This window comes from Anticarsia gemmatalis, chromosome 3 (assembly GCF_050436995.1).
Source record: "Anticarsia gemmatalis isolate Benzon Research Colony breed Stoneville strain chromosome 3, ilAntGemm2 primary, whole genome shotgun sequence".
NCBI classification, from domain to species: Eukaryota; Metazoa; Arthropoda; class Insecta; order Lepidoptera; family Erebidae; genus Anticarsia; species Anticarsia gemmatalis.
In genome coordinates this window covers 9,893,324-9,907,373 of record NC_134747.1, presented here as the reverse complement: position 1 = coordinate 9,907,373, position 14,050 = coordinate 9,893,324, and the positions used below count along the sequence as shown (strand labels likewise).

General features: G+C 35.1%; 1 protein-coding gene across 3 annotated transcripts in view; it reads right to left on the bottom strand.

The window, feature by feature from the left end:
• dysc (whirlin protein dyschronic) overlaps positions 1-14,050 on the bottom strand; it is a 64,198-nt gene that overhangs the window by 45,341 nt on the left and 4,807 nt on the right. The window lies entirely within an intron of this gene.

Sequence of the window (14,050 nt, the reverse complement as noted above, 5' to 3'; positions counted from 1 at the left end):
ACATTATTTATAAACAAAAGAATATAAACTTGAAGTTCTCAGTGGCTAACAATAAAATACCTTGGCTCGTAAAGTTCACAGCGCTGCGATAAAATATTACTTCGCCACTTCAGAGACAAAACCTACTAAAAATTTGTAGTTAAAAGAGTTCGCGGATTCCAGGAAAGTTTTTCTAAAGGTGCAAAAAGTGGAAGGTAGCGAACGTAATTCGCTGTTTAAGCGCTACCACCGCTCTCTGCTAGGCAATTTAGCGAAGGAAGTCGTAAGCGTAGCACCTGGGCGCGGTCCAATTTATGGGAACGTCGACTCGAGTTTCGATCGTGAACCACGATATATATTTTGTTATAGACGCTCCAGCCATTCATTGTTTTAAATTATTCACCAACCATTGCCAAGATAGTTCTGTGTTTTATAGACAAAGTTGACGGAATAAACAGCTATGAAACCGCACATCGTAAAGCAGTAACTAATATCTTTTTGCGTAACTCTTTACCCAAAATCTAATTAAGAGTTCGTGGTTGAACTTTACTACTAATTAACATTACGAATAAATATCTCAAGAAGAATGATAAAAGTAGAAAAGATGTAATTGCCAGTTGAGACCCATTAAAAAGTTAAGAGTAATTGCAGAAATATTGTTTTAATAAAGCAAGTTGTTCATTTAATAAAATATATTTGTGGATAGCTAAATATATCTTGTGGTGAGCTGTCATGAAGCTCGTAATGAGGGCCTAAGTACAAAATAAGCTTCCGAGCATCGGGCGCGATGTCCGGTGGCGGGCCCATCAGAGGCGCCCGCCATCCGGTCACCGCGGCCTTTCTGCCTCGGTTTACTGCCTCTGTCACTATCTATTACGATTTAATGATAGAAAAAGAAAAACTAATGTCGCACAAAACAGAAAATATGATTAGTAAATATTTTACTTCATTTATTGAAAATACCTGCTATTATTATATTATTCTGGAACCTTTTACAATTTTATAAAGTTGTAGAATTTGTTTGTTTGAACGCGCTAATCTCAGAAACTGCTAGTGCGAATGAGGAATTATTTAACTGTTGGATAGCTTATTTATTGAAGAGGCTTATAGGCTATATATCATCACGCTACGACCAATAGGAGCACAGTACCAGTAAAAAAAATACAAAAACGGGGAAAATTAATAAGAGAAGACCCATTCTTCGCGCGTGTCGGCTAGTCTACTAATAATTACCCATTATTAAAAGCGTACCTATTTAAATAATAATAGATACAATTCCTTATTTGCAATCTTAATTTCCTCTATCACGATGCGACAAGGGCTTGATAAATGTCATGACCCTAAAGGTACTGATTTATTGAGGTGTCTTTGACCGCGTTACTACCGTTTATTAAGGTGAGTGTGGCATTAATTACACGCGGTAACAGGTCCATTTACTTGCCGAAATAACTACTATTGTGTCAGTAAAAATACTGTTGGTAACCTGAATGAAACTGTGAGCTCTAATTCTACATATATTTCAGTAAATATATTATTTCCCGTACAGAACTGTAACATGTAATTAAATCACAAGTTTGCTCGCACAAATTACCGCTTCATGTTACTAATTAATAATGCAGTTTCAAATTATGCCAAAAACTTGGCACACACTTCTTGCGCTAGTTTGAACGTTATTTGGTTTTGATTGGAAACTTTACGATGTGTAAAAACAAGGTAATTAAGTAAAGCAATTATTACAACTATCTATGTAGTTTTTTAGCTTGCGAATAAAGTAATATGAACGTTAACTGAAATAACACACAAGGAATTACAGGATATCTACTTCTATTGAAAATATTGATGTAATTAGAAATTATACATAACATAACGCCTTTTTTAGGGGCAAGATTTTTTAAGAGCAAAGAACGCCATCTATGTAAGCAAGAATGAGATAACACAAAATAAAACACAGAGCTATCTGAATACATCCTTTAACGCTTTTTGCTTTAAATCATAGTTATAATAGCATTGTCAATCGTCTATACTCAATCTGAAATGCATAACGTGTGGCCAAAACACAGACCACATTGCAGCTGATGAAATGTTAACTTCATAATGATTGCGTAACTCCTGCACTGCGGTCACCAGCCATATCTAATTAAATAAGACAATATGCACGTTTGTACGTGTTGTCATTCCCATTTCCACAGTAGTGGGTGGTAGCCGACGTGTCTAGCGTGTTGGAAAATTACAATATCGTGTAAGTAGTACAGCTACCCATCGCCGGGGGCTCTACTTTCATTAATACGACTTTTTTCCTCAATCGTTTCATTCAGTTAATTGAATCCGTAATTCGTATTTCAAAAGATGTTCTATGATTTCGATTGCGAATGTGTGTTTCGGTGGTTTTTAATAAATATCAAGGTAATTCAAGTTATAATCAAGCACGTTCTATGTTTATATTATAAAGTAGGTACATGGACCATTGAGTGGCGTAGAGTAGCAATCTACTCCTGAAGATTTCCGAAAAGAAACCAAACGAATTAAGATGTTTCGGAATATATGGGACATATTGCGCTTCTGCTGCGTACACTTTTTTTACGAACCTGCGTAAGATCTAATGGAAATTAATGCAACAGTTGACAAAAGCATTAAAAATCGTCTTCTACTATTATTGAAAGAAATTGACCAAACGGATCCAATTTGTTTGTGATAATTCATCCCGACAAGCTCATAGGATAAACGGATGAGGCTCTGGCAGGCTGCCAGCCAGCCCCCGACATCTCGGCACTGCCTACCGACACTGAACTCTCTCGCATCCCACAAAATATCGCATCTTCCAATTTTTCCTACCTACTTCATAACTCAACAATATTACTTGCAAGATATCAAGATATTTTAGGCTACAGAGTGTGTAATTCATGTGTAGTTTGTGTTCTTGTATTTTTGTATACCTGTATCTGTAGCTATTAAAAGTATTTATAACTATTATGTAGACATTTATAAAAAAATATCCTATGTATCGAGAATTTACGCTATTTCGTAATGAAACCCCTTTCAAGTGGATTGTGTTATTCATTAGTTAATGAATCAGTCGAGAGTACAAAATGTTTAGTGTGTTTGGTATGGAAGTCGTAAATTAATTATTACTTCCCGAGTACGGCACCGGGGCTGAATAATACGTTCAGATGAAAAGCCGCACATGTACAATCAATTCACGGCAGTCGGTAAGAGCGGGCGTACAACGCCTTAATTGCGTCTATGCGCCCGTAACTTAATAAAAAACCTTTTAGACCTGTCGAAAGTGCTGCCGTAAAATCCACTTTTTTTAAGAACGAACTTCACCCTCTCTTTTGGGGGTTACTGTCTACTTTTACTTAATAAATTTAATTTTTCTTTCGTTTGCCCCAAGAAACTCTTGTGGGTTTTCCAGTTTACCTAATAATAAAATAAACTGGTGAAATAAAGATAGAACTGTTTAATACGTGTTTATTAGTTTTCATTGAATAGAACAGAGAGAAATAAAACCATGACGGTTAGAAAACAGCTTTATGATTTTAAACACAAAATATTTAAAAGCAGCAACAATAGAGCTGAATAAATCTGCTCTCATAATACCTACTACCTATCTCATTCTTTTGTGTAAGCATTATTTGATACCACACTATTGGGATTAGTAGTATTACATAAACTTTTCTAATCCATCTATGTTATGTAATGATTATTATACGAGTATTCATCTAGAAGTTTATCAAGAAGCATCAAAAGCTTTAAGAGGAAAAGGGATATTATCCCAAAAAGTTTTATCTCGAGACGATGTTGTGAGGAAGTCTTACAAACTTTATGCTTCAATTCCAAGTTCTTAGTGTATGTTATCTAGAATTATATTTGTACTAATCTCCTCCATGTTTTTATATAACTAAGTAATTAGATGTATATATCCGTGAATAGCATATACATCTACACTAATATAACAAAGCTGAAGAGTTTGTTTGTTTGTTTGTTTGAACGCGCTAATCTCAGGAACTACTGGTCCGATTTGAAAAATTATTTCAGTGTTAGATAGCCCATTTATCGAGGAAGGCTATAGGCTATATAACATCACGCTACGGTCATTAGGAGCGGAGTAGCAACGAAATATGTTACAAAAACGGGGAAAATTTTGACCCATTCTCTTAGGTGACGCAAGCGAAGTTGCGCGGGTCAGCTAGTTTAAAAATAAATGCTGATTTAATCCCCCAACCATGCACATTGCCGGCGTAGTGGATAGTTTCCTAATTCCGGGAAGAGACCTTTGCCCAAGAGTAATGGTATAAATTACAAATAATTAATGTATTACATTGCATTTAAATCACACAGGCTGCTAAATAAAATTATCATAAATAAAATTAGTACCGAACTCTTACCGAATTCTCTTCAGTCGGTCCTAGCGAATATCGAGAGTTTGATATTTAAAATATATTGCCAAAATAGATTCTGCGACGCCCGCTAGAGGCGCTGATCACATTTTCATATTACATTTCTTGATAGCTAGCCAGTTGTCGATAGTCGATAGTGATAGAGAATTGGGTTACACGGTAACTGTTTTTCTCTGGTCATAAACACATAAATTCCGTGACCATTATCAGGATGAGCGTGTTTCACGTTGTTGGTGTGTCTGGTTACAGGGGCTCCCACGAGAACTATAAGCGGTGACTGAGGGATAATTTAGAGATGGGACGATACTTGTGAACTAATAACAATATACACACCACTAGCTTTTACGTAATAAATAACCATGTATGAATAGCAGAGTAGATATCTACGTGCTCTAAAATTATATCGACACTTTTTGCGATTTAAATTAAGACTAGTATAAAGACTAGTATAAAGACTAGTTTCACAGCATATGCATATGGTAAGAGATAATCAATATGGAATATGAATTGACAGCAGACGTATAAATAATACTGACAAAATTTTACCCTATAAGTTAAACAGTAATTCCAAAGTGTTGCAATCAGCCAGAAAAATACATAACTTCATGTAATTTCCCTCAATTCTAACCGTGGCATGAATGTTTGCGGTAAAATGTCAAACATTTTACAACGAAACACTATCTAGACTTTGATATTACAAAAATGTTACCTGCCGCATACGTAAATTTTGGCAGGGAATAAAAACGCATGTTTTCATTGCATGAAATGCTGTCCATTATTTTTTTCAGAAAATATTGTCGTTTGTTTCGTGTGTTTGAGAGGGTTTTTGGTGTTACTTCTTGCGTGGTTGTTTTCTAGGGTTAAAAATACTTTATATTTCTCCAGGTTAATAATTTTCTGTGTGCCACAAGAAACTCTATTTAAATTCGTTAATCGCGTTATCAACATCTATCCTTGCAAGGATAAGTGTTATATTATTGCTGTCTCTTTATACATATAAAGGATAGGTTATCCGACACTTATCCAGAATCCGTGAAAACGGCCCTTAATGATTCTTTTTATGAATAAAATACTGCATATAACATATTCGAGGAAGATGGAACATAATGTTCGGATTCCTTCATTTGTGTTTATATAAAATGTGTGAGTTCACTAATTGAAACATAAAAAGTGTTTGGCACGAAAAAGCACATTTTCTGGCACGCCGCAGCATTCTGAAATGAGCGACAAATGGTCCCGAAACATCCCTAAATGGCACCCTCGAGAGTACGTACCCTAATAAACGCTAAATATTAGAAATATCAAGCCCTATTTCTGGGAGAGTAGCACAAACGTACAATGATATCGGATTATCATCCGAAACGTCCTACCCGCAGTTCTATCTTCAACATTTAGCGTTCGGATTTCTAAACTTTATCATCGTTAAATATAAATTATACATTAAACAAGTTTTATCAGCGTCGTTCAGCAACAATAAGTGTATGCAAAGTGGATGTCGAAGCTTTATAATTTATGCCCGTTATCTTAACTAAGAAAGCAATCTGAGCAAAGATCGTATAGCATAATAGCCCAACTACTTAGCATATTAAACCACTCCATCACACCTTGTTTGTGTCGATACCTTGGACACGTGTGCAAAGAATATTAGATGGAGATTATAAATGTATAGGAAGGTAAACAGCACCTGTTGTATAACTAGCACCAATGACTACTAATGAGACTTTTCAGGCTTAATTATGTGCATTTAAAACTTTAAGAACATTGTATATTTTAATCGCAGCTGACAGTATTGCTATAGCCAATAATAATTTACATGATAAAAATATTTTAGCGAAATTACTTGCTATAAATTACTTGCATAGAAATATTCAGTAATATGTTTCTTCTCGGCAATAGATTTGAACGAACCATTGGTTTGGAAAACGAGCGCGAACCACAGACAACCAAATGGAAAATTTGCCTACAACTAGCACGCGGCTCCAGTGAACTGAATTGAGCTACTAGCCGATATTTGCGACTAAATTATTCCTTTGTTTTTGGACGATACTTTTATGGTTGTTTTTACAACATTGAATAGTTATACGGGCTATAACTCTATAATATATTTTGGCAATATAAGACGGGTCGGGATAGGATGTCATTTAATCAATTTTTGCCAAACAGAGCACAAAAGAAAGCCATTTCCTAATGGAGCGTATAAAAGTAATAAAGGGAGCGTTAGAATTTGCTTAAGTAGTTATTGAGAGACGTTTGACATTCACACGTACGCATCGCGCATTTTCGCGTACTCCCAATGTCGTACATTCCGGTTCAAAGATTAGGCGTGAATACATTATCAGTTCACAAGGAATATATTGAAGACACTGGCTAACTAATTTATACAGGTCTATAATAAAGAAGCCCGTGAAAATACATCTTATTAATCGAGTCAGGAGGAATTTTATTCACCACGTGATGAAAACCTTTTTTCTATCTGACCCGTTCAGTCCTTTGCTTATTGCATACATTTTTAATGAAGACCTCGAGCTGCCATCTTCTCCTTGTATTTTATTTTAAGTGCCTCACTATTTACAAAGTTGAAGTGCTTGTTTAATCTTTCATTTGAAACTTAGCACATAAATGGATAAAGCAAAAGGCAGCTGTTTACACAGCATTCGCTATAAATGGCTGTCGTTCGCTGAAGTGCAAACATGCAATTTACGTAGGTAGCTATAATTTGTTTATTGGTTGCTATAGCTCAAGTTGTATCAATAAAATACATCAAGTTAAAAGCATAGCGTATTAAGAAAAACAATAATCCGAAATGGTGTTATTATAGTTTTAAAAAAAAATAAAATCGATTCCAAAGTTAAGCCTGAATTTCTGTTTAAACCATTACCCGCGATATAAAAACGAGCTTATTTTATACAAATTACATTGTCCTTTTGGGCCAAAACAATATACTTCAAAGAAAATGGTAGTGGAGGGCATTTATGACGTCACGGGAACGTGCGGATAGCGGGGATGGCGGGGGTAGGTTCAAGGGCGCGAATGTAGGTCAATGGGACACGGACGAAGTTGGGCTACCGGATTTACTACGTACACTGGCTCACGGACGACTTACTTCCCGATTGGTTTTGTCATGCCATTGAAGCCAATGAACAGTTACATATTACTGTAAACCTTAACTAAACATTATAGACAACAATGGAGATATAAACAACGATTATAGATTCATTATATCTGTAAAAGCCTTTTGATCCCAGCCGTTACAAGATTATTAACTAACTTTGAAACCTGAATAAGCAGCACTTTCATATACGTATGTAACAACCCTGTAGAACGAGTTTAGATAATCGTTATACTATACTCAATGTGGTAAGGTTTTATTGAATTAGGTAATCGCTTAGAAAGCGTTAAATAAACAACCCAGTCGGGTAAAGTGCTCCATAGAACGCTAAAATATGATGTATAATTAAGAACCTTATTTACTAAAGAGTACATAATTAATTAGGTACCTAGAACCTACGCTCAAGATCTGGAAAATTATCCGCTCCACCGCATAATCTGTGAACATTTTCCACCTGGCCGCGAGCTGGTCGTAACCCGAGACATCAAAAGATCCGTTCAATTAGTACAAGAATGCTTTGTGAAAGAATCTACGCTCAATTTATACGAGTCACAGTACTGTAGCAAATAAAAACAAAGAGAAAATCGTATAATGAAGCTTTGAACCGAATAACAAAAAAAGAAGTGTAATAAGTATTTGTATATAGAGTTTAAGGAATTCGTGTATAAATAATTAGATTAGCGAATAGATTTAGCTGTAGCGGAGAGAATTATACAATTAAAAGGCAATAATTCGTAGTTTTTAACGGCGACTTTAAAGTGACGGTTAAATTACATATAAATTATACTGAATAATCAAAACGTAGCAGTGGGTTATGAAAATATGTAGGTGAGCTTTAACCCAGAGCTATTGTTGTGCGCCTAATCGACGCGTGATCTTCCGCTAGCGTGTCAGATTATTTTCACAAAACATGTTATTATTTGAGGTAAACCAGTGACCCGCCTTTTTCATGCAATTTCACCAGTCATAATAAACCTGATGAAACACGAAAGTTTATAAAGGACTATGAACCCGAGAGAAATATTCAAATCAACAGTTTAGTATTCATCTAAATTCTTAACTTAAAGAGTTTTCAACACGATTACTAGATACCTAGGGACATACTGATAGATAGAAAAATATCATAGCATTCTGACATAATTGTAATATGTATTAAGCATAATTATAGCATAGCATTAAGTAAATACTTTTATTACAACAAATTTATTCCATAATACTCCGTTTCTATCATAAAATAATATTGTGAATAAATAGCGAACATTTTTCACAAGAACTACTTTTCCTTGTGACTGGATGAGAAGCCTTTTATTACGGAAGAAGATAGCGTTCGGCTATTTATAGATTCAAGGTTTTATGTATTTTCTTACAATTTGCGTCTACCACAGGGTTTTACTGCGGATTACTAAACATGAACACTTTCAGCAGAGACAGATGGAGATAGGACGCTCAAGGCTGTCATTTAACGACTTGACTTTCTATCTAAAATACCTAAACCAAAAAAATCCTGTCAAACGAACATGTTATACGAATGCTGATGACAGATATCGTCTACCTAAAGCGAGAATTTGTACGACTGTCCCTGTAGCTTTTTATTACTCTTACACTTTTCTTTGGAACACCAATACTGTCTCAATATGACTTGTATTGTAGACACATAAATGTCTAATTAAAAACAATACCTTAATCAGTAATATGGTTCTCTATCTAGATTTTACTTTGTTGATAAGAAAATTTCATTATAGCGCTTAATACAGGCCAATTTAAATGTTTTATTAGCCGAGCTTTATGTGGTCATGAAAATGAGAAATTGGCAAGAACTATCAAGAACTTGTGACATCATATATATGTATTATTCTATTATCTAAGAAAAATACTAGATTCGATGTATAGATTCCCACTACGTCTGGAAATGTAAAAACGACTAGATTTGTAAATATGCCGAATCCTCACCTGAGAGTGGCGTTAATCAGTTCGTATTAAGCTCCCAATCAGTCTCATTATGTTAACCAAGGAGCCCACACCACAATACATAGTAATATATATTTGTACGGCCCCGAGGTAATCTAATCACATCTGTGTTACGAGTATAGTCGGTCCTTTGCGGCCACTGTTGTACAATTGTACATATTATTGGGACAATGAGTATAACGGACAGCAATTGCCCTTACGCTAGAGTTTATCTATGCGATGCTATGTTTGCGACTTTATCTTTGAAAAAAAGGTTCATTGCTCTTTTATTAAATAACTATTATCCCGACGAAAGTGCATTTAAAGAAATACCGACATACTCTATATTGAATGTATTGAAGGCATGTCAATAGTGCGTACTCATAAATAGAAGATAGAAGTTGTATTATCATGAAATATATTTTACATTGATATGCCAGCCTGACTAGCCTAGGATAAACAAAACAGCAAATATGCATGTTCAATAGTTGAAACATTCATACAAAAGTAAATTATTGAGATTCTTTCATAAGCTAAGGTTCACTTTTAATTATGAAATAGGACTACAAAACGGAACTTCGACAAATTCTTGTACGACACTACCCTACTCCGACAAAATGGCACTCCGATACGTTTTAATTTAGACAATACTAGAGTTCGATATACCTAGTCTCAGACACTATTGTACACCGACAAATCGTTTCTTCGACATAACTTTAATAAGAAACAATGCGACTTCGACGACATACTCCTCCGAAAATAATGCTAGGTCGACAGCAGTAAACTTCGAAGTACTCTTCTCAGGCATGTTGTACTTCGACAATATCGTAAATCGACGTGACACATCTAAGCCACCAATGTATTTCAAATTTTTTTTGAATGTATTTTAATGAACTATTTTTAATTCATATTTTTTAATTTAAATAGCAGTGATAGCCGAGGGGTATATAAGTTGGCACCTCCCACGCAAGTGGTCGCTGGTTAAAATCCGAGGCAACACACCAATGACTTTTTGAAGTTATGTGTGTATTAGAAATAATTATCACATGCTCCAACGGTGAAAACCCAGCAAGAAATATATTTTATTTAGCACTAAATGGTTACTACACATTTAAAGTGCATTAAATTTCCTATCCAAAACTATATCTTTGGAAGCTTCAAACAAAAATAAAAATGGTATCTCATAATAGGCATCCTTACCCTACCACTCGGCTATCACTGCTATGAAAATAAAAAAAAAAAGTAAAAATAGTTCATTAAAATACTTTTAAAAAAACATTGATATACATTGGTGGCTTAGATGTGTCACGTCGATTTACGATATTGTCGAAGTACAACATGCCTGAGAAGAGTACTTCGAAGTTTACTGCTGTCGACCTAGCATTATTTTCGGAGGAGTATGTCGTCGAAGTCGCATTGTTTCTTATTAAAGTTATGTCGAAGAAACGGTTTGTCGGTGTACAATAGTGTCTGAGACTAGGTATATCGAACTCTAGTATTGTCTAAATTAAAACGCATCGGAGTGCCATTTTGTCGGAGTAGAGTAGTGTCGTACAAGAATTTGTCGAAGTTCCGTTTTGTAGTCATGAAATAGCTACCGCCGTAGATTGGATTTAAATACGTAGTTTACGTTACAAAGCTCGATAAAGACTTACTGTTTCACACAAAAAAGCCGGTAGTAATAAATACTCTTTTAGCCATATTCACATCCGAATCGGAAAGTCCGTTAGCATACAAATGGACTAATTTGTTTCAAGCCGATGGAACAACCGAAAATAATCGAACAATTTTGTTTCAGGGAGGTAGGACGTGACACAGACATAGGGAGGCGGCGATATGCTCACATAAAAATGGAAATATTCTGGCCGTCTGCCGCAGCCGAAATTATCTCTAATCACACAGGTTTTCCGTTAATTACCGCTTTTAAAATCAGCTTTCTTCTTTTTTATGATCAGAAAAGTTAACCAAAGTGAACTTTGAATCAAATATTCGTTTGCTATTATTCGTTGAGAATGCTTTTGACAAAGATCGGCCTGCTAAAAAGGAGAAGAGATAATTTATCTATTCATCGTTTTCACAACTTTAGAGTGCTGTGCAAATAAGTAAGTCCCTCAATTTAGTTTATAGTTAAAGAGTAAAAAACAACATTTCAATGAAAACTGGAACGAGAGTGGGCGGAAACTGACAGCAAACAAGTGAAGTTGAGCGAGAATTTCCTTTAAGCGTAGTGCTGGCATTGTCAGTGGGCGTTAAACGCCCTCCGTCATCGCTTCACATTCGTCAAGAGACGGCGTTCAGCTCACATATGGGCCGATCGGAACACACACACGTTTCCTGGCGCAACTCGTTTAATTTCTAATTTCCTGTTCTATTCAATGCTCGCTGACTAGTCGAGTATATAGTAACGTATACGACAGATACCCTCACAATATAATCCTGAACTGAAACAGTTGAGTCCGTCACGTAGTCACGTACTGTCCTGTAGTGCGGAACCTACTTGGATTCACTGAAACAACAAATCTAAAGGATGACGTGTCGGACTTTTCATAGATTACCACTAAGTTTCAAGTAGTCGTTAACATGTGAATAATACTTATGCAGTGCACCATAGTTTATTGTATTTGATTTTTTTTTATGTAGGCTAAGATTTTATTATTTAATTATAGCAATATTGATTTTTGAAATGGCATTATAATATAAGGCAAAACAATATTTAATCGAATGTTATTGCGTATTGCCTAAACAAATGACTGAATTATAAATCAATTCACAATACTAGGTACTTGTATCCGCTCGATTTAAACAGTGATTACTTTTTATAAAACAAAAAAGCCATTATTCTTTTATTTTTAATATTTCCTAGAGCCTCGAATATAATGGAACAAAAGCATGCCAATGGTTTTTGATACAAACTGAATGTAGGTTATTTTCGGTTTATGGAGGGCACAAAGGCTTTATTTCAAATAAGCGTGTTTACTGTGATTTACGACTCAAACCCTTCAGTGAAAAGCTATTGTTTATTCAATTAGGTGCGCGTTAAAGATTTAACAGTTCTTGTCAGAATAGACGTGGCTACATTGTTTGAGTTCTATTTTCAGCTTAAAGTACAGCTACGCTACTTTCTTGACAGTGAGAGCGAGGGCAAGGTTACCTACAACTGCGGAAGTCTCTGTGTATAAACAATATAACATAACAACTTAGACGTCCGTATTTTAGACGTTTGCTTTATTTATCAGGTTAAATCGCTCATTCTGTCACGCTTAGGATGTTATAAACCATTATTTATCAGTACCTATAGGTATAATATTATCTACCTATACTATACCCAATAAATACGGTAATGCTACACAGTCATTAATCTTCGCTTAAATTCGGGAACGGAACGTAATTTCCCATTGAAGTTGCATTATCTTTATCTGGGAAGCTCATTGGTATTCTTTTCACAATCAAACATTCCGTGCTGAATTCACTTACGGGCACACTGGACCACTAAGGAATGCCAAATACCTCATATATTTTAGCTGCAGTGAGTCTCAGAAGGTTTTTGTTCCCTCAGAATCAATAGAATACTTTTCAGAGAGACAATCTATTGAAGTGTGTAAGTATTTAAATATCATCCTTATGGAAGTGTCTACATGCTTTTTAAATAACTTATTGTAATAAGGTAACAATTTCTTAATATTCACTGCATAAATATTGATTTCTTTAACCGACTCAAAGCTGAATGCAAAATGAGGTTGCGTGCCAAAAGTTCTTTAAATATTACCGTTTAAATTCAGTTTTTATTGCAAGGGTGGATACTTAAATATTAAATGTAAAATTACTTATGAGAGTAACTTTAACAGATATGGCTTAACAAAACCTAACTTTTATTAGCTTGTCGATCAATTCACAGTCGAAAACTATTTGCAATAATCACAATTTTCAGACAAATAACAAAACTTTTCTCATTTTCACCTTTCCCCTTCTATAAAAATTTTAGTTTAGAACCGCTTTTTTTTCAGCACGATGGTAAAAAGTATTTAATATGTGCAATAATAATATATTTATTCTTTTGTATTTTCTAATAATATGTCTGGTGATAGGAGCTCTTTGAAGAACCCTTGAGTGAACACGAAAATCCTCTTTGGTGCTCAGCAGGAGAATGTGTCCCGGTTTACAACGGGTGCACATTCCCGAGCTATCGTAAAGGAGCCTGAGGGTAATGGCCAGTAAATTTTTACAACTTCAACACAAATCGCATAAAAAAGTCAAATAAGGCCGTCTGGATAGTTTATGGTCTAAGAAATTACACTAGAAACTAATTTTGTTTCGATTTATGGTTAAACAATGATACCTGTGTTTTAGTAACCTGTACCAGGAAGAAAAGTAATTACGGATATAAATATCGAAACCTGAAGTTTGCTGCGGCCTTTTGACCGGCGAAAATTGGCCTACCATGTATCAAACTAATAAATAGGGTAGCCCAGGAGGAAGCGAATACTGGTCACCGGATTCATGTTGACTGAATGTGAAAGTAATTTTATTCTAAAATGTGTAAAAATGTCTTAAACCTATAAAAGGTCTAAGTGTACGTCAATATGATTCTACCTTAGAAATGCAGAAAAAACATGAGAAG